The sequence below is a fragment of the Acanthochromis polyacanthus genome, chromosome 8 (assembly GCF_021347895.1).
Source record: "Acanthochromis polyacanthus isolate Apoly-LR-REF ecotype Palm Island chromosome 8, KAUST_Apoly_ChrSc, whole genome shotgun sequence".
NCBI classification, from domain to species: domain Eukaryota; kingdom Metazoa; phylum Chordata; class Actinopteri; family Pomacentridae; genus Acanthochromis; species Acanthochromis polyacanthus.
Genome location: NC_067120.1, coordinates 23,638,166 through 23,657,637, shown reverse-complemented (window position 1 = coordinate 23,657,637; position 19,472 = coordinate 23,638,166). Strand labels below are relative to the sequence as shown.

Here is a 19,472-nt window from a genome sequence, read left to right as displayed (position 1 = left end):
GCATTTATTCAGTGGGGGAAAAAAAATCACACATTAATAAATAATTCTTTTACATCAAATCATGTGTGTCACAATTATTAGCACCACTAATGTTAATACATTGTACAACCCCCTATTTACCAAAAAAACAGCACCTAGTCTTCTCCTGTAATACATTTTTCTACAATTTTCAGTGTGAGAGCATGCTTCTGCAATAAAAACTGAATTTATTTGAAGGTTTTCAACACATCTTAACCAGGGACGCCAATAATTATGGAGGGCGCTGTAAGTTTTTTGGAAAGTATAATGCCTGGCTAAAATATTGAGCTTTAGGGCTTCATTTTGATTTTACAATTTTCTTTATCTAACGTGAGACAAAAATCTACAGTATGCAAAAATCCATTCTAATAAACCTTCTTCCATTTACCACAATATCAAACTTTGTCATTAGTGTGGTATCAGTGTGGAGAACAACTGTCTTCCTGATAAGGTCACACTTGTTTTTCGTCTCCCGTCCTGCAGCTGTGCCTGTTGAACACAGGGTGGAAGCAAAGCCCAGGCTGTGCTCTGCTGGTTTTGCTGCATGTATGCATATAAAATCATCTTTTACTGAAGAGGGGAAGACAGGCTTTTTGATATGTTTGCGTGCGAGTGTGAATGTGGGGTCGGTCTTGGTGAATTTCTCGTGAGGAACAGAGGGATCAGCCAACACACACACACACACACACACACACACACACACACACACACACACGTTTGTACTTCTATCTTAGTGAGGACATCCATAGGCGTAATGCATTTCCTAGAGCCTTACCCTAACCTTAACCATCACAACTGATTGCCTAAACTTAATCCTTACCCTAACCCTAACCAAACCTCAATTCATACCTGTTCTCTAAAAACAAGTCTTCACCCTCAAACATGGCTGTTTCAAAGTGAGGACCGGCCAGAATGTCCTCACTTTGTAAAAATGTCCTCACTTTGATAGTTAAATGCAGAAAATGGTACTCACCACGTAGCAAGTACAAGAACACACACACACACACACACACACACACACACACACACACACACACTACCTATGAGATTACATTCAGTTATCACTTTGTTTCTTTTTTGTGTGTTTGGTGTGTGTGTGCAGCCCTCTGTTCCGTCTTTCTGTTCACTGACTTTAATTGACCCACCGTCTTGACTGTAATCTTAATTTCTGTCCCTTTTTTTTTCTTTGATTCTTTTTTTTCATTGCCTCTTGGGACTGCTAATAAAATGATTGTTAAAAGTGAAACTCATCTTTGTGATTCTCCCGTTCATGACTTCACTCAAGAATTTTTTTTATTACAAATGTGATTTAATAATAATAATACCAAAACACAGTCTGTTCATATTGCTGCACACGTCATGTCTAGAGCTGTTCATGGTTTTTTTAAACATTACAAAACATTATTTCACTCCCTCTTACGAGTAGCCATGCTGATGGATTTGCCTTCATATGTTAAGACTTTAAAATACAGTCTGCTCTCAGTTTCTACCAACCAAATACAAGTTGAGAACTGCAGTCCAATGCAGTGAAAAGTGCACGTAAATGATGCCTATAAAAAGTAATCAACCCCCACAGAAGCTTCCCTGCTTACAGATATTCAAAACTGAATCACAATCAAGTTCATTTGGCTTTTTTTTTTTTTTTTTACCCCTCCTGTTGTCTTCATTTACAGGCACCAAAAAATATTGTTTCCTTGTCTGAAAAAAAATCCAAAAATTCCCCAAATTTCTAAAAATTTGCAAATTCTTCAGGAAGAAAATCCCAATAATTCCAGAAAAGTTTTATTTTTAAAAAATCCCCCAAATTTGGCAAGAAAATTCTTGTAAATATTCTCAAGAAAATAGTAAGCCTCTTCCAAAAAAAATCCTAAAAATACCTAAAGTGATTACATGCGTGTCAGTAAAACTTGTAATATTTTCTTTCAGAATATTCACATAAAAATCAACCAAAATCCAGTGAAATTCGCTGGATTCTGGTTGATTTTTATGTGAAGGTTCTTAAGAAATATTTTTAACATTTCTTTTTTTCCAAAAAAAATGTTGAAAATGTGGACATCAGAAGTTTCACTGTAAAAATATTTCTTTTTCCACATTGTCAAACATTACACCGGGTCAATTTTGACCTGCAGGACGACACGAGGGTTAAAACAAGCTGCACCAGATCATTTCAGTTTGTGCAGAAGAAGAGTCAAATTACGCCTTCTTTTATGTTAACGCGTACAAAATTTGACGCCTGAAAGCCTGAGTTAACAAAGAAAGTTGCTAACTCCCTTCATGATACCTGTTGTCTCTGACTGGGGCTTTAGTTCCAGTCAAACCGACTTAAACAAAGAAAGCCCCACTAGACCATAAACAGGAGCTATAGTCCCCGACGCAGCAGCCTGGGTTTGATTCCAGCTCATGGCACTTTGCTGCAGGTCTTCCCTCCATTCTTCTCCCTACTTTCCTGTCTGCCTCTCTATTAACCTGTCTAATAAAGCCAACAAAAGGCCAAAAAATAACTTTCATAAAGAAAGCCCGACTATGTCAAACCTGCTTTGTAGTGCAGCCCTCTGAAGTCTAAGACACCAGTTTCTCCTGACCAGGAAAAATATAAGCAAACATATCTGCTTGAGTAGTTCAGCACAAGTACACTGTGGAGTTCACCCAGCCGAGATGAAACCCCGGATAAACCGGCTCGGTGAAGGCGGTGCGGAAGGTGTGGAGGAGTGTGAGTGAACCACAGGAGTCCCTATAAAACGACAGTGTCCCCGCTGACAAGTCCAGGAAGACTCCCACTTTATTAGAGGTGGGTGTCTCAGGGATGGCGGTGTTGGTGTCTTTGTGCAAAGCCCTGTAGCCGTCCTTGGTGCAGCTCAGGGCCCAGGAGAAGTCATTTCGGCCTAACCAGCAGTCGTGACCTTCTCCCTTCCTATGCATCCCTCTGTAGGCCACTCCTATGAAGAGCCTCCCGCTCCACTCCGTCTCCCAGTAGCACCGTCCAGTCAGTCCCTCCCTGCACAGCACCTGAGTCCAGAAGTCAAACCTCTCCGGGTGGTCGGGATACCGCTGATTGGTCCAACGGGTTGCTTTCCTGTTTCCCTCGGACAGAGAAAGATCCTTGTGTGCTGTGTTTGGGTTCAGGGTGAGTTTGGTGGTATCTGATGAATCAGAAATAAGAATGTAAGTATTTCTCACTTTAATGACTTTAAAGGAAATAAGGCGGTCCAGTGTGCTGGCTGCTTACATTTCTGTAGACCTGGCTGAATCCTGGATTCACCACAGTGCTCCACACTAAAACAAAGCAGAACATCAGTAGTTTTGGAGATGGATGGATTTTAGCGTTTCATGAGTGCAACATTGCAAAACAAGATAAAGTCTTAACCCCTTGACACCTATTGTTGCGAATTCGCATCATACCACTTTAACTCAGACTGCAGCTGAGATAGCCTATCCATTCCCCCAGTGGAGGTTTGTGCATATTCATTGTGTGCCTCGGAACCTTTTGCAAGCACTGGTTTCTCATAGGACCGGTCGGAGTGGGACCTAATTATTATATTTCTGTTATTATTATTCTATATCTATGTATCTATGTTCTATGTGTAATAGATAAATTAACAACTTCAACTTATTTTAGCATCAGCTGGAAAGCAAAAACATCCAAAAAAAAGTCTAATTGGGGTTAAAATTCATACAAACCTAAAAGAAATGTGACTTTGCTTCCATGAATTGCTTTAGAGGAAAAAAACAGGCTGTGTGGTGTTATCAGAGAGTGGCAGTAATGCCTCCGACCAACTGAACAGAAAAAATGCTTTCTAGTCACGGAGAAATCTTAAAGAAGAAGAAACAAACACAACTTTGTCCGTTTACAAGAGAAAAATACAGAGACACCTTCAGGAATTGTGCTCAATCGGGAAACTTGTAATCATTTTGTCGACTATTATTTGAGTTTTTCTTGGTGTTCGGAGCGAAAGACAACAGAAAAAGTTGAAAAAGTTCATCATTCATGAGAGCTAAAAAAGACCTCTCAACCTATTGGAATAAGGTTTCAGAAAAGTCAGAAACCACATTGAGAAAGTGTAAAATCTTGTTTTTTTGCGGGAACTTTTTTCAAATGATGCTGTTTTCAAGAACTTTTTTTCTAATGTGATACTTGCAAATCAAGTGTTTATTTAGAATGTTGCAGAACTAGTTGTAATGAACCTTTTTAAATAATAAGTTTTTTTAAGAAAATATATTTAATCAGTTCTCTATAGCTGTTGCTATGTTCGTTTCATTAGATCTGAGTGCTATAAGAGTATAAAGTTGAATTAATGTGTATTTTTATTTGTTTTTGCACCTCATCTTACAAATACCAGTAATCTAGAGCCAAGATGGATCCTATTCTGTCCTGCTGAGCTTGTTGGTGGATGCAGCTGTAACGTCAGCAGCATTAGAGCTGCTGGTGTTCTGGCTAAAACTAACTTCACTGCCGTCTCTGCCAGATTCAGGTTGGGTTGGTTGAATAAGTACGGCAGATATTTTGGCCTGACTTTCAGAGGTTTGAGGTCAACATCTGTCCATGTTTGGATTTAGAAGGATTAAGATTGTTGTGAAGCTCTTAACATGGTTATCTTCACCTCACCTGCTTTCTAGTGACCCAACAAACAAACATGGTGGGAAAAAAGAAAACAGAGGAGAAACTACTGGAACTGTGGTTTGACAGCAAAAGGAATGAGTGGATAACAAAAAAATTCAAGAATTTTTTTGTTTTTGCTTTGAAAATGTGTTTGTTTTAGATTTGTAATTTATTTTTCTTTGGTTTGGGGAAGTCCGACCTTAAAGACTATAGCAGAGGAAATTGTGTTGTCAATGACTATTTTTTTCAATGGTAAATTCTTTTTTTTTCAATGACAACCAATACTGTCTCTATTTTAGCTCCATGAGGAAATGCCTGACCATCTGAGCAAACAATGAGCTCTGCAAAATTAACTGCACAATGAAAATGTAAAGGATTACAAATGATTAAGACTGATAGTTATGGGAGACTTGTAAGTTGCAGAGTGCAGGAAAAATAACTTCATCACTCATTGCAATGAGATGTGCTTGTCCCTTTTAACCCTTGTAGCACCACTTTGTTTACAAGGCATGTTTTGTTTTTTTTTAAAAATCTTCAAAATGCACACTCTTTTTAGAGCCAGAAACTGTAAAAATGGAAAGAGTGGTTCAACTTTCCGACTGTTTGTAATAAATACCATCAGTTTTGTGTGGTTACATAGAGAAAACATCTTGAAAATAAGCTTAAAATTGTCAGATTTCATTGTAGTCACTTTATTTAAAATGTCAAATTTAAAAATTCACCAAAAATAACGATGGAAATTGTAAAAAAAAAAAAAAGAAACCCAAAGACTCTCTGCTCTGCACGGCAACTGAGAAGCCATGACTGACTCAGGGCAGTTGTGAGCATCAACCATGTGACCAAAATCCAGACACTTTTTACGTGAAATTTTCAATTCATTTTCAATACATTTTATTCACCAGCTCAAATGGGTCATCACAAGACACTTCAATGAGAACAGTAAAGACAAAATAATACAGAGAAATCCAACAAATCCAAAGTTTCCTTTGGATTCCCTGTCTGAGCAAGCACTTGGCGACAGTGGGGAGGTAAAACTCCCTTTTTCAGGAAGAACCCTCCGGCAGAACCAGGCTCAGACAAGGCGGCCATCTGCCTCGACCGGTTGGGGTGAAGGTAAACCCAGCGAAGGATGCTGAGGTCAGGAACTGTAATGGACTTTTGTTGATTTAAAAAAACAAACAAACAAAAAAAAACTAAGTCCGAAAGGTGGATCCAGTCCATTAGTGCTGCTCAGTTCATCACATCCTTAAACTTGGACACAGCAGCAGCAGCAGAACGTCTTCTTTCTCCAGGAGAAGATGCGTTGGAAGTAGTTCTTCTTCTTTGTCTTTGTCTGCTCCTTGTTATTGACTTGAGTGTCTTCATCATTGTCACTGTCTTTGTTGTTCTCAATGTCTTCAGCAGTGTCTCTCTCCTCATGTTCACTGCTCTTCAGGTCACTTTCTTCATCAGGCAAGCCTGTCAGGTTGATTCTGTTCTCTGGATCTGCAGGCTTAACCGTGATGGACAGGCTGGTGGAGGGTCTCGGTTCATCGCTAAAAAAGAAAACATACACGGTTGGGTTTACATCCGACAAGCAGAGAATGTAAACATGAAAATCAACAAAAGTCCATATCAGTCTTTTGTCACCTGCTGGGCTGCTAATGTCTCACAACCTGTGTACAAAGTAAACAGAAACACACTTACCGACTGCTGGTGGGGGAGTTGCTGCTGAGGTAGCTTCTCGTGATAAAGGGATGCTTCAGGATACCACTGGGGGTGATTCTGTCCTTCTCGTCCCATTGAAGCATCGCCTTCAGTAGCTCGATGCACTCCTTTCTCTCATCAGCCTCTGCTAGGTTGTCCGTCTCAGAGCACACCTGGTACAGAAAACATTTTGAAAGTCCAACAGTGGTCAAATCACCTTCCACCGTGAAATGTGAACACCATAAATGAAGGTGAATTTTCAGCAACTAGCTGCTGCTTCCTAACGTACCGTTTCGATTTCATCCAGAGAGCTGAACTGGTAAACTGCGTCGTCGAAATGGGTCCCAAAACACTCTGTAGGTCTCTGAAAGAAGAAAACAATCATGCTTACTAAAGTCTTTATCTTATTGAGTGAGTAAAGGTCAGAGGTAAAATCACAGTAGGAGTATTGTACCTTCAGCTGCCACAAACCATCAGGCATTTTCTGAAAAAATAATTCTGATCTCCGTCCAGCATCGATGACATGTTGTGGCGGCACACCCAACAGACCGATCATGCGTAGGAGCTGCAAACAAACATAACACCATGTTAGACCTGAAGCTAATCCTGTGACGGCTTCTAATGTGTTTCAGCTGCGGTAATTTACTCACTGTCCAGTATTCGGAGTCTGTTCCGAAGAGACAATCTAGAGTCATCATCCTCACCATCACGCAGCCTAATGACCAAATGTCGATGGCCTCAGAATACGGCAGGCCCAGGATGATTTCTGGAGCTCTGAATGTGGAAAAAACATCAAATGAAGATGTGACACAGTAGACAGTAAGGAGACAGCGCTGAATTAAAGAAGTTTAAAAAGTAACAGTATTTCATACCTGTATGCAACTACTTGGAGTAGCTTTCCCGCTTTGGCTTTGGAGCTGTACTCGGCCTCACCAAAGTCAATGAGTTTGACTCTGAAGGGCTGCTTCACACGATCCACCATCATGATGTTGTCTTCCTTCAGATCAGCGTGGATTATGCCAGCGCTCTTTGTGGTATTCAGAGCTACAGCCAGCTGCAAGTAACAACATTTATCAGGAGTTTGTTAAAGAAATCTGTCACATGACAATAAAAGCAGAAGTTGTAAAGGTTCCTGAAACACCGATGTTGATTCTAGCACCACTCAAGGAGAGAAATATAAGGAGACAATAGAAGGTCGTACCTGCTCAATAATTGTGCGGACGTGTTCCAGTGGCATTGGATGTTGTGAATTCCGCAAATAGTCCCACAGGCTGATGTCTAATTTTTCAAACACCAGTTGCCGCTCATTTTTTATGAAGATGTCTCCTTTGTAGTCGATGATGTTGGACTGCTTGGAGTTGTGGCTCACGAGCTTTTTCATGATTTCCGCCTGTGGAGAGAGAATATGTTTGCTGAGTCACATAGTCCAATCAGTTCTTCTCAACAACTAAAAAGTACATAACATCACCAGTACCACTACTCAGAATCTTGTAGTGGTACTACCTCTTTTTGAAAAATGTCTTTTTGTGTCACTGTTCAGCTGGAATCAGTGTCCTACCTCATGGTCTAGATTGCTCCATTCGGGCACCTTTACAGCCACGTGCTCTTCGGTGTTGTTCTTCACACATTCCACCACTAATGCAAAGCCTCCATGTCCTATTTCTTTGACGAATGTGTAGCCTGTTGAGACTTCGGAACGCTGGCTTGTGGTACTCTCCTCAGAGGAAGATGAGGATGAACTTTGGATGTTCATTCTGATCTTGTCACAGAAGCCTGAAAGTGAAGCAGACACAAATGAGAACCATATTCTATGGATGTCTTGTTAAACCATTGGTAATCTACCACACTGATGTCATCTCAGTTTTCAATCATATTTGCTAAATATTGAACCAATTATCATAAAACAACAGCACTGAGTGTTACAACCTGTTCTGAATTGTGTTATAAAGCATATTGGACATTATTGCAGCAAAACTACATGGATGTTTCCTCAGAAACTCCAAAGTGTTTACTTCATTAAACAGAAGTCTGCTCTTTACAGGAGTACTGGTTGTTTAGTAATCCAATTATGACCAAACCTGAACACTTCTTCTTTATCCAGGAGAAGGCGCATTGGAAGTAGTTCTTCTTCTTTGTCTTTCTCTGCGCCTTCTTATTGACTTCAGTGTCTTCATCATTGTTATTGTCCTTGCTGGTCTCTTTGTCTTCAGCAGTGTCACTGTCCTCAAGCTTACTGCTCTTCAGGTTACTTTCCTCATCAGGCAAGCCTGCCAGGTTGATTCTGTTTGCAGGGTCTGCAGGCTTAACCGTGATGGACACGGTGGTGGAGGGTCTAGATTCATCGCTAAAAAAGGAAACATACACGGTTGGGTTTACATCCGACAAGCAGAGAATGTAAACATGGAAATCAACAAAAGTCCATATCAGTCTTTTGTCACCTGCTGGGCTGCTAATGTCTCACAACCTGTGTACAAAGTAAACAGAAACATACTTACCAACTGCTGGTGGGGGAGTTGCTGCTGAGGTCGCTTCTAGTGATGGAGGGATGGTCGAGGATATCACTGGGGGTGATTCTGTCCTTCTCCTTTGAGTTGTGGCTCATGGACTTTTTCAGCATTTTCACCTGTGGAGAGATAATATGTTTGCTGAGCCACATAGTCCAATCACTTCTTCTCAACAACTAAAAAGTACATAACATCACCAGTACCACTACTCAGAATCTTGTAGTGGTACTATCTCTTTTTAAAACAACGTCTTTTTTGTGTCACTGTTCAGCTGGAATCAGTGTCCTACCTCATGGTCTTCATAGTTCCGTTCGGACACCTTTATGGCCTCGTGCTCTTCGGTGTTGTTCTTCATACGTTCCGGCACAAATCCACAGCTTCCATGTTCCAGGGTTTGCATCAATGTGTAGCCTTCTGGGACTTTGAAAGGATGCCTTGTTGTACTCTCCTCAGAGGAAGATGAGGATGAGGATGAACTTTGGATGTTCATCTTGATCTTGTCAAAAAAGACTGAAAGTGAAGCAGACACAAATGAGAACCATAATCTGTGGATGTCTTGTTAAACCATTGGTAATCTATCACACTGATGTGATCTCAGTTTCAATCATATTTGCTAAATATTGAACCAATTATCATAAAACAACAGCACTGAGTGTTACAACCTGTTCTGAATTGTGTTATAAAGCATATTGGACATTATTGCAGCAAAACTACATGGATGTTTCCTCAGAAACTCCAAAGTGTTTACTTCATTAAACAGAAGAGTGGAGTTACTTACTTCACAAAAGTTTGGTTATCTAGATTTTGCTGAAATGTGGATGTCTCTGAGTTTGGTGTTAAGCTGGTTTCACTGAACTACTCAATAAACGAATAAATAACTCAATAAAATAAATTGAAATGGTGTCTCCACTCAGAGATTTTGTGTTTGCCATGAATTCTACAATGCCTTTGAAAACAATTTAAAATTTCTCAGCATTGTTTAATTTTGAAAATGGCATGTTAAATTACTGAAACTGGCCCTGTTTTTCTCATCTATCTGCACTTAATAACTTATAGTGACATATTCTGAGTAATGTTGTTAGAAATTGTTGAAATCTCTCATTTATTAGAACATTTTCTGCTCAACCATGTCTCATTTGACAGATTTTTTCTCACATAAAATACATTTCAAATGTATGAAAAAGGCTAACTTTTAGAAATGTGTTCCGTATGTTTATTTACAAATCAAAATCAAATTTAAAAACTCATTGAAATTGTCACTGAAAGTCTCATCTTTGAGCACACATTGCCCCAAAAAAACGATAATGCAGAAATCAACCAATGATATTTTCTGACACTTTTGTACTTGCATGCCAGGATAATACAAAATAAAACATACAGAATATTTTTTAAACATTAAATGCTTGCTCACAAAAATGAAAAAGAAAATGTGATGAACTTTAGTAACTGATTGAGCAGATATGACAAGTTGTAGCACCAAAAACAAAAATATTGCTGGATAGCTTCATCCAATTTCATTTTTGGATTCCATGTTGCAAGTTAAGGAAACAGAATGAGCTATTACCTTACTTATTACACTTACTGAATGAATTTACTGATCAGAAAAAAGTGATCTTAACTCTTGCTCACATCAACACATCAGATTATCTTTATATACTCCAAAATGAATATTTCCCAGTAGAAAAATCCTGCTATCCCAACATATCTATGTATTTGCTCATGGTTATAGTCAAATTATTCCAAGTTTGGAGCTTTAAAACCATATTTTGTCTTAACAAAAATGTTTGTCCTGCTCTTTACAGGAGCTGGTTTTAGTTATCCAGTTATGACCAAACCTGAACACATCACTTCCCTTCCACACTGCTAAGATCTTACTTTTTAATAACAAGATGTTAAAAATGACAAGACAAGTATAAAACTGAGTGTTACATCCTGTTCTGACTCACAGATTTCATTACAAATTGGACAGAGTTGTAGAAAAATAGATTTTAAAACTTCCTTCTGAATGTTTCCTCTGGTGTTTGCTTCATCAAACAGAGCAGTGAAGTCACTCACCTCAAAAATGTTGGGTTCTTTGGATTTTCTTGAAAGTTTAACGTTGAGATTAATCTCGATGTCCTGCTCGTTTCAAGTAGTCCTGTTGTCTTGTCGAAATCTGGAAGACACTGTGCAGAACTGTCTGCACCCTGATTTAAATGCAGCACTACCTCGTTCAAATGTAAACAAAGCAGCATATATGTAATGTTGTTATTTTTTAAACTTTTAGCTGTCATATTTACTGTACTGTACTGGTGTAGTCATTGTATATGAGGAATATGGCTTTCCAAAGGGAACAAACTTGGAGTTAGTTGAGCCTTTGGAGAAAACATGTTGGGGGTAAATTGTGCCATCAATTATGTTGAAGTAAAATTTAAAATTTTCCATCTCATATAATGTAAGATCTGTCTCCGTTTGTTCATGGATGACCTGATGGGCTGAAAAGTCATTCTGTCCATCTTCATCTGCCACCTGACGGATGAACTTCCCCTTCTTTACTTCTCCTACACTGCAAAAAGTCCTCCTTCAAAAACAAGAAAAAACCCCACAAAAACAAGTGACATATTACTTAAACTAAGCAAAATTATCTGCCAACAGAACAAGAAAATTTGGCTCGTCAAGATTTTCCAAAACAAGTAAAAATATCTAACCTCAATGAAACCCAAAATACCTTAAAATGAGTATATTCTCACTGATAAAGTGCATTTTTCTTGGAAGAAATAAAAAATATGAGACCTCTTTTCTCAATATGTTGAAAAATATTCTTAAATTAAGCAAATGCTCGTGCCATTGTCTTGACATAATCATATGTAGTAAGCATTACATTACTTGAAACCAGCAAAGTTATACTAAAATCTAATTTCCTTTTCTTGATGGAACGGTAACAGTTAAGAATATTTTTCTCGTTATGTAGGATAATTTTCTTAAAATTCTTAAAATGAGCCAAATGCTGTGGAATTCAAAAATATTCATGCTTATAATCAGTGATCCTGACTACAAGAACAGTAAATGTCACTTGCTTAAATGAAGATACAAATCCAATTTCTTTTCACCTCTTTATTATATTTAAGGTGCAATCTGTATCAAAAACATTTTACAGAAGAAAGTGCTCTGAGGAGCCCTGAACAAATGCTAAGACCTGAACAAACCGACTCATCTAACATTTTCTGGAACTACAGAACAACGTACAAGCCTTCTCACTCAACTTCCTCCACTCAGCCATAGCTTTTTTAGATGAAGAAGTCATGTCTCGGTCATGGATGGCATCCATGAGGACCTCTGTCTGCAGCACAGAGAGGAGTGTGGCTATGCACTTGGGGTATGTGAGGTGAAAGGTGTAGTAGCATGCCATGATGTACATCACACTGTCTGAGATGTCCTCCTTTGGGAAGATCAGCACAGGCATGGTTCCTATGGCCAGAATGCAGTTGCTCTCACAGACCATCACTCCAGGGCTGGAGAGTGGTCTTGCGTTCAGGAAAGCGTTGGGGTCTTCCACAGACTGAAACACAAATAGAAATATGAGGCTAATTAAGTGTGAATTGAAGCTTATTTGTGTGTGTGTTTATGAGAGTAAACTAAATGGATATGTGGCAGGGTAGCAATGCTTGTCTTTATCTAGAATTGAAATAAAAATGAATATGTGGAAGTGACAGAAGACAAGAAAGTTAAGTGTAAAAGAAACAAAGTAGTTGTGAGCCAGTGTTTATTACTTTTTATGGATGTGTGTCAAGGAGCCTACTATACAGCCTGCAACTATAGCTGTCATTCTGTTTTGCCTGACTAATCTGAGTCGTCCAGATATGTTCTTTGTAATGTTAGACACTTTTCTTTGGTCATTGCCAGGCTCTAGTAATGCAACAATATTCTTCATAAACAGCTTTTATAATTTCTGTTTTGTGGGATCAAATACACAGGCGAGTTCAGTTATTGTTTAATTTCTGAAATGTCTTTACTCAATCCTGTCGTTTGCTTCTTTTTAGTACTTAAGAAGCGCCGTGATGTAGCTTGATAGGAGATGTCAGAACTGACCACACTATATGCCACATGACATATGATGTGCTGTAGAATACATCTCTTTCAAATTTGTTTACTTCTGTGGCTGTATCACAGCTTATGTTGCAAAGAAAATGAAACTGAGCGCTTCACCCAGTTTCTTAAAGTAGGCCTATTCGTTTCTCAGTGTGGCAATATGAATGTTTTCAAAATGCAGTGGTGTGATGTATCAAAAGTAAATATTTACAATAAAAAAATCAGGAGAATGTCTAAAAATGTGGTCCCTTAACAATAGAGTTTAATAGCCCTGTTGTAAAGTATGTGAAAAACTATCAAACATCATTTTTTTACCTCAAGGATGTGAAGAATGGCCTCACTTGCATGCCCCAACTTCTTGGGTGGAGCAATGGGTGATGGGAAGATGTCTGGCAAAGCTTTCATCATCGCAACCCCTTGCTTTGCTGTGAAAAACAAAACCACCTCATTTTATTTACTGCAGTCAGTTATTCAAAAAAACTACATAAAACAGAGTAACAAGACAAGAAACATAAGTGAGTGTGGTTGGGAGAGACTGCAAGAAGCAGTAAACTGCAGGTGGGAAAATGAAAAAAGCACATGGTAGAAGTGGTTAGGATGGTTGACAAGTTATGTAAATGGAAAATACTTGGTGGATGTGTGAAACTGAGCAGCACCAGCAGCACTGACTACTGTGGTCAGCTCATGGATTCTTAAGTCATCAAATGATAAGTAATTACCTTTATCAGCCAGTGGAGGTCTCATGACTTTTTTGAAAACGCCATAAAACTGGATCTTCTCACAAAAGGTCCTCCAGCGGTTCTTCAGTTCAGCTATGAAGTGGGGGTTTCCTTGATTGAGGATCCGCTGCAGTTCATCCATTATCTACCACAGAAGGACACATAGCAAATACCTGTTAAATCAACATTCCAATCAAAATCTAGTCAATAAAAAATGTCTGGACCTATTATGTAAAGACCAAACAAATGAATTTCCCTTCGAGGCGCAATAAAGTTCTATTCTATGTAAGTAGAAATTGCAGAGTAACCTGCTTTGTGAATTATGAAACAATTTGTGCAAAAAAGAACCTGGCCAACATCTGTCCTTAATTTAAAAAATGGAAAATGGCTAGCAATCTATAATTTGTAAACTAGCATACCTGCAATCATGCATCCATCCTCTATACACCGCTTTATCCTCATTAGGGTCGGGGCTGACTCGGGCGAAGGCAGGGGACACCCTGGACAGGTCACCAGTCTGTCACAGGGCTACATATACAGACAGACAATCACACGCACATTCACACCTACGGGCAATGTAGAGGAACCAATCAACCTCAGCATATTTTTGGACTGTGGGAGGAAGCCGGAGTACCCGGAGAAAACCCACGCATGCACAGGGAGAACATGCAAACTCCATGCAGAAAGACCCCAGGCCGGGATTTGAACCGGGGATCTTCTTGCTGCAAGGCGAAAGTGCTAACCACTACGACACTGTGCAGCCCCACATACAATCATATTAAACATAAATCAACTTAAAATGATTTGATTTGCTTCCATGATCCACTTCTCTGAAGCAGGGACATGCTTGAAGAAAGCTCAGTGAAGCTGACCCCCCACCCACAGAAAAAATCCAAGCAAACAGGCTGAGTGGTTAGTGCCTCGTTTGTGCCGTTAAAATTTTCATTTGTGCTGCTATCGCTTTTGAGATATTAAAGATTATTTTTTAGGTCATTCAGAGGTCATCATCCCCCCAGCTTGCTCCAAAATGAACCAGACTTGTCTACTTTTTTAGTGCTTCGTTTGTGCTGATTTGTGCCGTTAAAATTTTCGTTTGTGCTGCTGTAGTTTGAGATATTACAAGTTTTATTTACAGATGATCACATGACCCAAATTGATGACGTCTGTAGTCTGCCACGTTTATAATGTCTTAATGTATATAGAACTACTGTAATAACATCTGAGGATGTTAACCTGTGTTATTGCTGGAAAATGTCTCTTTGAACTGACTTTGTGCCTTTGTGTGTACATTTGTTCAATGAAATTTGGTTAAATAAACGTAGAACGTATGTTTATGTTACTAATTTACATTTTTAATGAACTGTGCTTTATATTTACTTTGCCAATCACATTTCTGTCATAAGACAATAAATGAAATCACTTCAAGGTTTATTTAGGAGCATGAAGCATTTAAAAAAAAAAAAAAAAAAAAAAAAAATTCAGCACTCCCCACTAAGAACTACACAAAATAGCAGTCTTTCACAGCCATTTAACAAGACACACACACTGGATGACCTTTTCACAATTTTACCATTTCAGTGGTATTTTTACAACCTTCAGATATATCTGATTTCTAGACACGGTAAATGCACTTGTAAAATACCGAGGTTTTAGTTAAATTCCAAGTTAACACATGGTATAGGGAACATGATTTAGCTAACATGGTATCGCTAACATTTTAACGGCACAAATCAGCACAAACGAAGCACTAAAAAAGTAGACAAGTCTGGTTCATTTTGGAGCAAGCTGGGGGGATGATGACCTCTGAATGACCTAAAAAATAATCTTTAATATCTGAAAAACGATAGCAGCACAAACGAAAATTTTAACGGCACAAATTGGCACAAACGAGGCACTAACCACTCAGCCTGTTTGCTTGGATTTTTTCTGTGGGTGGGGGGGTCAGCTTCACTGAGCTCTTGAAGAATCTTGGTAGGTCTGTCGTGCTCCTTCATAACATCAGAGTCCATGTAAGTGTCATACAACAGGAGTTTGAACCCAAGCAGCAGACAGATAGATGGGTGAAATAAAAATGATTTTAATGAAAAAACGAGAATATTCATGAACAGAAACACTAAATAAAGGGAAACGGAGGGAGACAACGGGAAGGAGAGAAAAAACTAAACTAAACCAAACAGAAAGCGGACCCGAGGGCCGAAATAAAACTGAACATTATTTAAACAAAGGGAAGGTGGCTTACAGAAGGTCCAGTCCAGTGTCAGAGGTGTGGATGTGGGGGGAGAGCCGACAGAGCCGATGGCGGGGAAGAGCCGGTGACGGAGAAACAGGCAGAGAAGTCCGAGGGAGAGGCAGAGTCCAGAAGACAACGTGCGGGAGATGGTGAACGGAGTGAAGGATTCCAAACTGAGTGTGTCGTGGTATGGACAGCGGAACAAGGGTGAGCAGTGTAGCAGGGAGGTCCATTCAATGATGCGGCATTGGTGTGGTGGAAAGAGCCAGGCTTTAAGCAGCGCTGATTGTTCATCAGAATCGGCTGTGCTGAGTGCACAGCCGCTCATCGTTGCGCTGATGAGCCAGCTCGTTTTGTCACCAATGGAGCGTGACAGTAAGCCCGTCTTGCTTGCTATTCCAGGTCCAACAGCTGGGCAACATCCTTCTTGTTGGGCCTGGGCTTGGATTTGTATAGCTCCTGCAGAACTTTGTAGTGTCTGGCCTGGTTCCTTGGGCTGTCAGTAGTTTCAGGCCCGATTGTTGAAATGAAATTATGATTACTGTTTCACTTTCTGCCATTACAGTTTGAAGAAACATACAAATATTCAAAGTTACTGACTTTTAGTTTAATCATTTCAATGTTTGTATCTAAAACTAAACCATGTATAAATGACTTCTAAAAAGAAATGTGACAGTACATCTGCAACAACTCACCACACTTTCTCACAACTCAACTCTATACGGAGTAGATGTTTATTGATAATAAAATACAATATTCCTTTAGCGTATTCCAGTGAAGTAATAGTTACGAGTCTGAAGTCTTAAGTCAGCAGGAGTATTCTCTCTCTTTCTCTCTCTGCTCTTTCCAGCTGATCCACCAGAACCAGACTGAGCTAAAGCTGCTATCATGAAAAGATCATCTTGATGATTAATGATTAATACCTTAAAGGCACTCCCCCTTTTCAATACTTGTAGCAATTTTAATACAAAAACACAATCTCAGTATGTGCTCTTACCATCCACCTGTTCAGCCTCCGGGGAAGTGCCTCCAGACTGCGGTGATGTTTCCAAGCTCAAAGTTGAAGCATTGGACCCACTGTCATCAGTGGGTGAACCATGGCTGCTGCTCTCAAAGCTGATGGCCAGTCGCCTCTTTCTTGAAGGAGTTGCTCCCTGCTTCTTTTTGGGGGTTGTCACATTTTGGACCCTTCTCAAATCTGCTTCTTCACAGATTCCTGACAAAAACATGGAACGTAAAATCACATCGATCATAATGAAATTACGGCATAAAAGCCCCGATCCTGAATAAAGCATATCCTCCTACCCACTCAGCTCCACTGGCTGCAGACCTGTCCCGCAGCATTGGGTAGTATACAATGAGACGCTGAGCCATCGCAGTTAGCTCACGGCTACTTGGATATCGGAAGTCATCCCCTGCAGCTCTCTTTATGGCGATCGTGCTTGTTACTGTGTTCCTTATTATGCGACAGCGAAGCTCTTTGGAGAGTGTGAAGTCTTCTTCTTGTCCAGCACGCTGTTTTTCAAAAAAAGGTGGTTCTTGACTGCTCCAGCTCTGTGTCTGTGTATACAACATATTGTGGACTTTGAAGCTGTACAGTTCTGCTGCCACTGTCTCCTGGCTTTGAAGAGGGGACAGTTGCAGGGAAGGAAGAAGGAGTGGACAAAGCGTTTGGGGTCGTTGGAATTGTGGCACCATCATAAGTTCCAGAGGAGGTCCCTAGGTGAGGCTGGTCCAGTTCTTCACACTGAAAAACAAAAATTTATCTCACATTAATTGTAAGTAGTGCACTACAAGCAACAACACCAAAAAGGAAATGTTTCCGTCAGGTTTTGCAGGATTGAGCCAAAATGCAGTTACAACCAAACAGGTAGCAAAGAACAAATAGGAAGACTAGAGAAAGTTAGGAAGAATAGACACTACAAAATAAAACAGAAAAACGAACAGGGAACAAAAGACACAGAGCATGACAGTTTCACTGAAATTGTAAATCACAGCATAGTTTAATGTCCACACAATGTTAAAATCGGATATCACCTCATTTTCACCATGAGTGGTCCTCCAAATGGCTTTCCTTCGGAAAAAGTGCTCAGGCCCCGGAAAGAGGTCACGCAAGTCCTCCTTAGACAGACTGGGAAGCAATTCTGTGCTAATATTAGCAGCTGAAAAACACATACAATCACACTGTAAATATACAGTATGAGGTCATAACTTGGTTAAGTCAGTGGTGGCAGCACAGAAGCACAGCTTAAGCAGGAACATATATCTACGTTTAGCTAAAGTCCAACCATGATTTTGAACCCAGCCGCGCGCGCGCACCCCTCCCCGACCAACCCTCCGCAACCATTCTAACGTGCAACACAAAACATGCTAAAGCTAAAGTTAACAGCTGCCTAAAAGTTCTTCCTTCTGTTTCTGACAATAAAATAATATAAACTATTTTTACGGCAAGACTTTTCGTGTAGCTGTTCACTGTTTCTAGCCCACATTTGGCACGACGCTGAAGTTCGCTTCCCATTCGGCACTTAAGGGAAAAGTTAAGGGGAAATGAAATGAACCTGCGGTGCGACAGTTTATCCACTTGATTATCTGTTTTTTTTCGACACTTCTTGATGTGTAAACATTTTAGACATTTGGGTAAGACATTAACTATGCCTGACAAGAGCTATTGTATTTGTAAAATTTGTATTTTATTTGTGAAAACGTTTAAGGGGATATTTCACCGTTTTTGCTTTATAACCAGTCCTTATTAGACCAGGTCCAGATTGAAAACCACTCTACCTACACTCCTCAAATCTGTACTCGACTATTCTACAGAGCCTGTAGATTCATAAAAACATAGTCTCTGATTTGTGAAAACTTTATTGTATTTGTGAAAATGCAATAAAGGCACATTTTACTGTTTTTTCAGCATATAGACCACATTAGACCAGGTCCAGGTCGAGAACCGCTACACTTAGACTCTTCAAATCTGGACTGAATTATTCTACAGAGTCTGTAGATTCATAAAAACATAGTCTCTGATTTGTGAACACTTTATTCTATTTGTGAAAATACAATAAAGGCACATTTTACTGTTTTTTTCTCATCCAGACCATATTAGACCAGGTCTAGGTCAAGAACCGCTACCCCTAGACTCTTCAAATCTGGACTGAATTATTCTACAGAGTCTGTAGATTCATAAAAACACAGTCTCTGATTTGTGAAAACTTTGTTCTATTTGTGAAAATGCAATAAAGGCACATTTCACAGTTTTTTCAGCATATAGACCACATTAGACCAGGTCCAGGTCGAGAACCGCTACACCTACACCTCCGAGGTGAGGAGGAAAGAGGGATCCAACAAGATAATCCACAGGGTGATTGAATCCAAACAGCAATGTGTGCATGACTGAGTTCCACATGCAACGGCCCAGCATTGAGCTGTGGGAAGAGCCAGGCTTTTAAGCTGTGCTGATTGTTGATCACCAGCAGCTGGGCTCCTTCACAGCCGTTGGTAATTAGGAGAGCCAGAGCACAGGAGCGAGGAGGGGGCGTGACAGTTTCTGATATGGGAAATCTTTATTTTTTAATTCAATTCTTTGTCATTTGTCATTTTGGTACGTCTCTCCATCCGGCAAATGCTCGGACTCCACTGTGAAGGCCGGTGCT

At 39.8% G+C, this 19,472-nt stretch overlaps 1 protein-coding gene and 1 long non-coding RNA gene across 2 annotated transcripts in view; one reads left to right on the top strand and one right to left on the bottom strand.

The window, feature by feature from the left end:
* Positions 1–19,472, top strand: part of cpa5 (carboxypeptidase A5) — an 84,599-nt gene that overhangs the window by 49,779 nt on the left and 15,348 nt on the right. The gene's annotated exons all lie outside the window — the stretch shown is intronic.
* Positions 6,315–6,850, bottom strand: LOC127535245 (uncharacterized). Its single transcript, XR_007944067.1, has 3 exons — positions 6,756–6,850; positions 6,591–6,665; positions 6,315–6,474 (listed from the first exon to the last, which is right to left on the bottom strand). It is a non-coding gene; the product is annotated as an uncharacterized LOC127535245 (long non-coding RNA).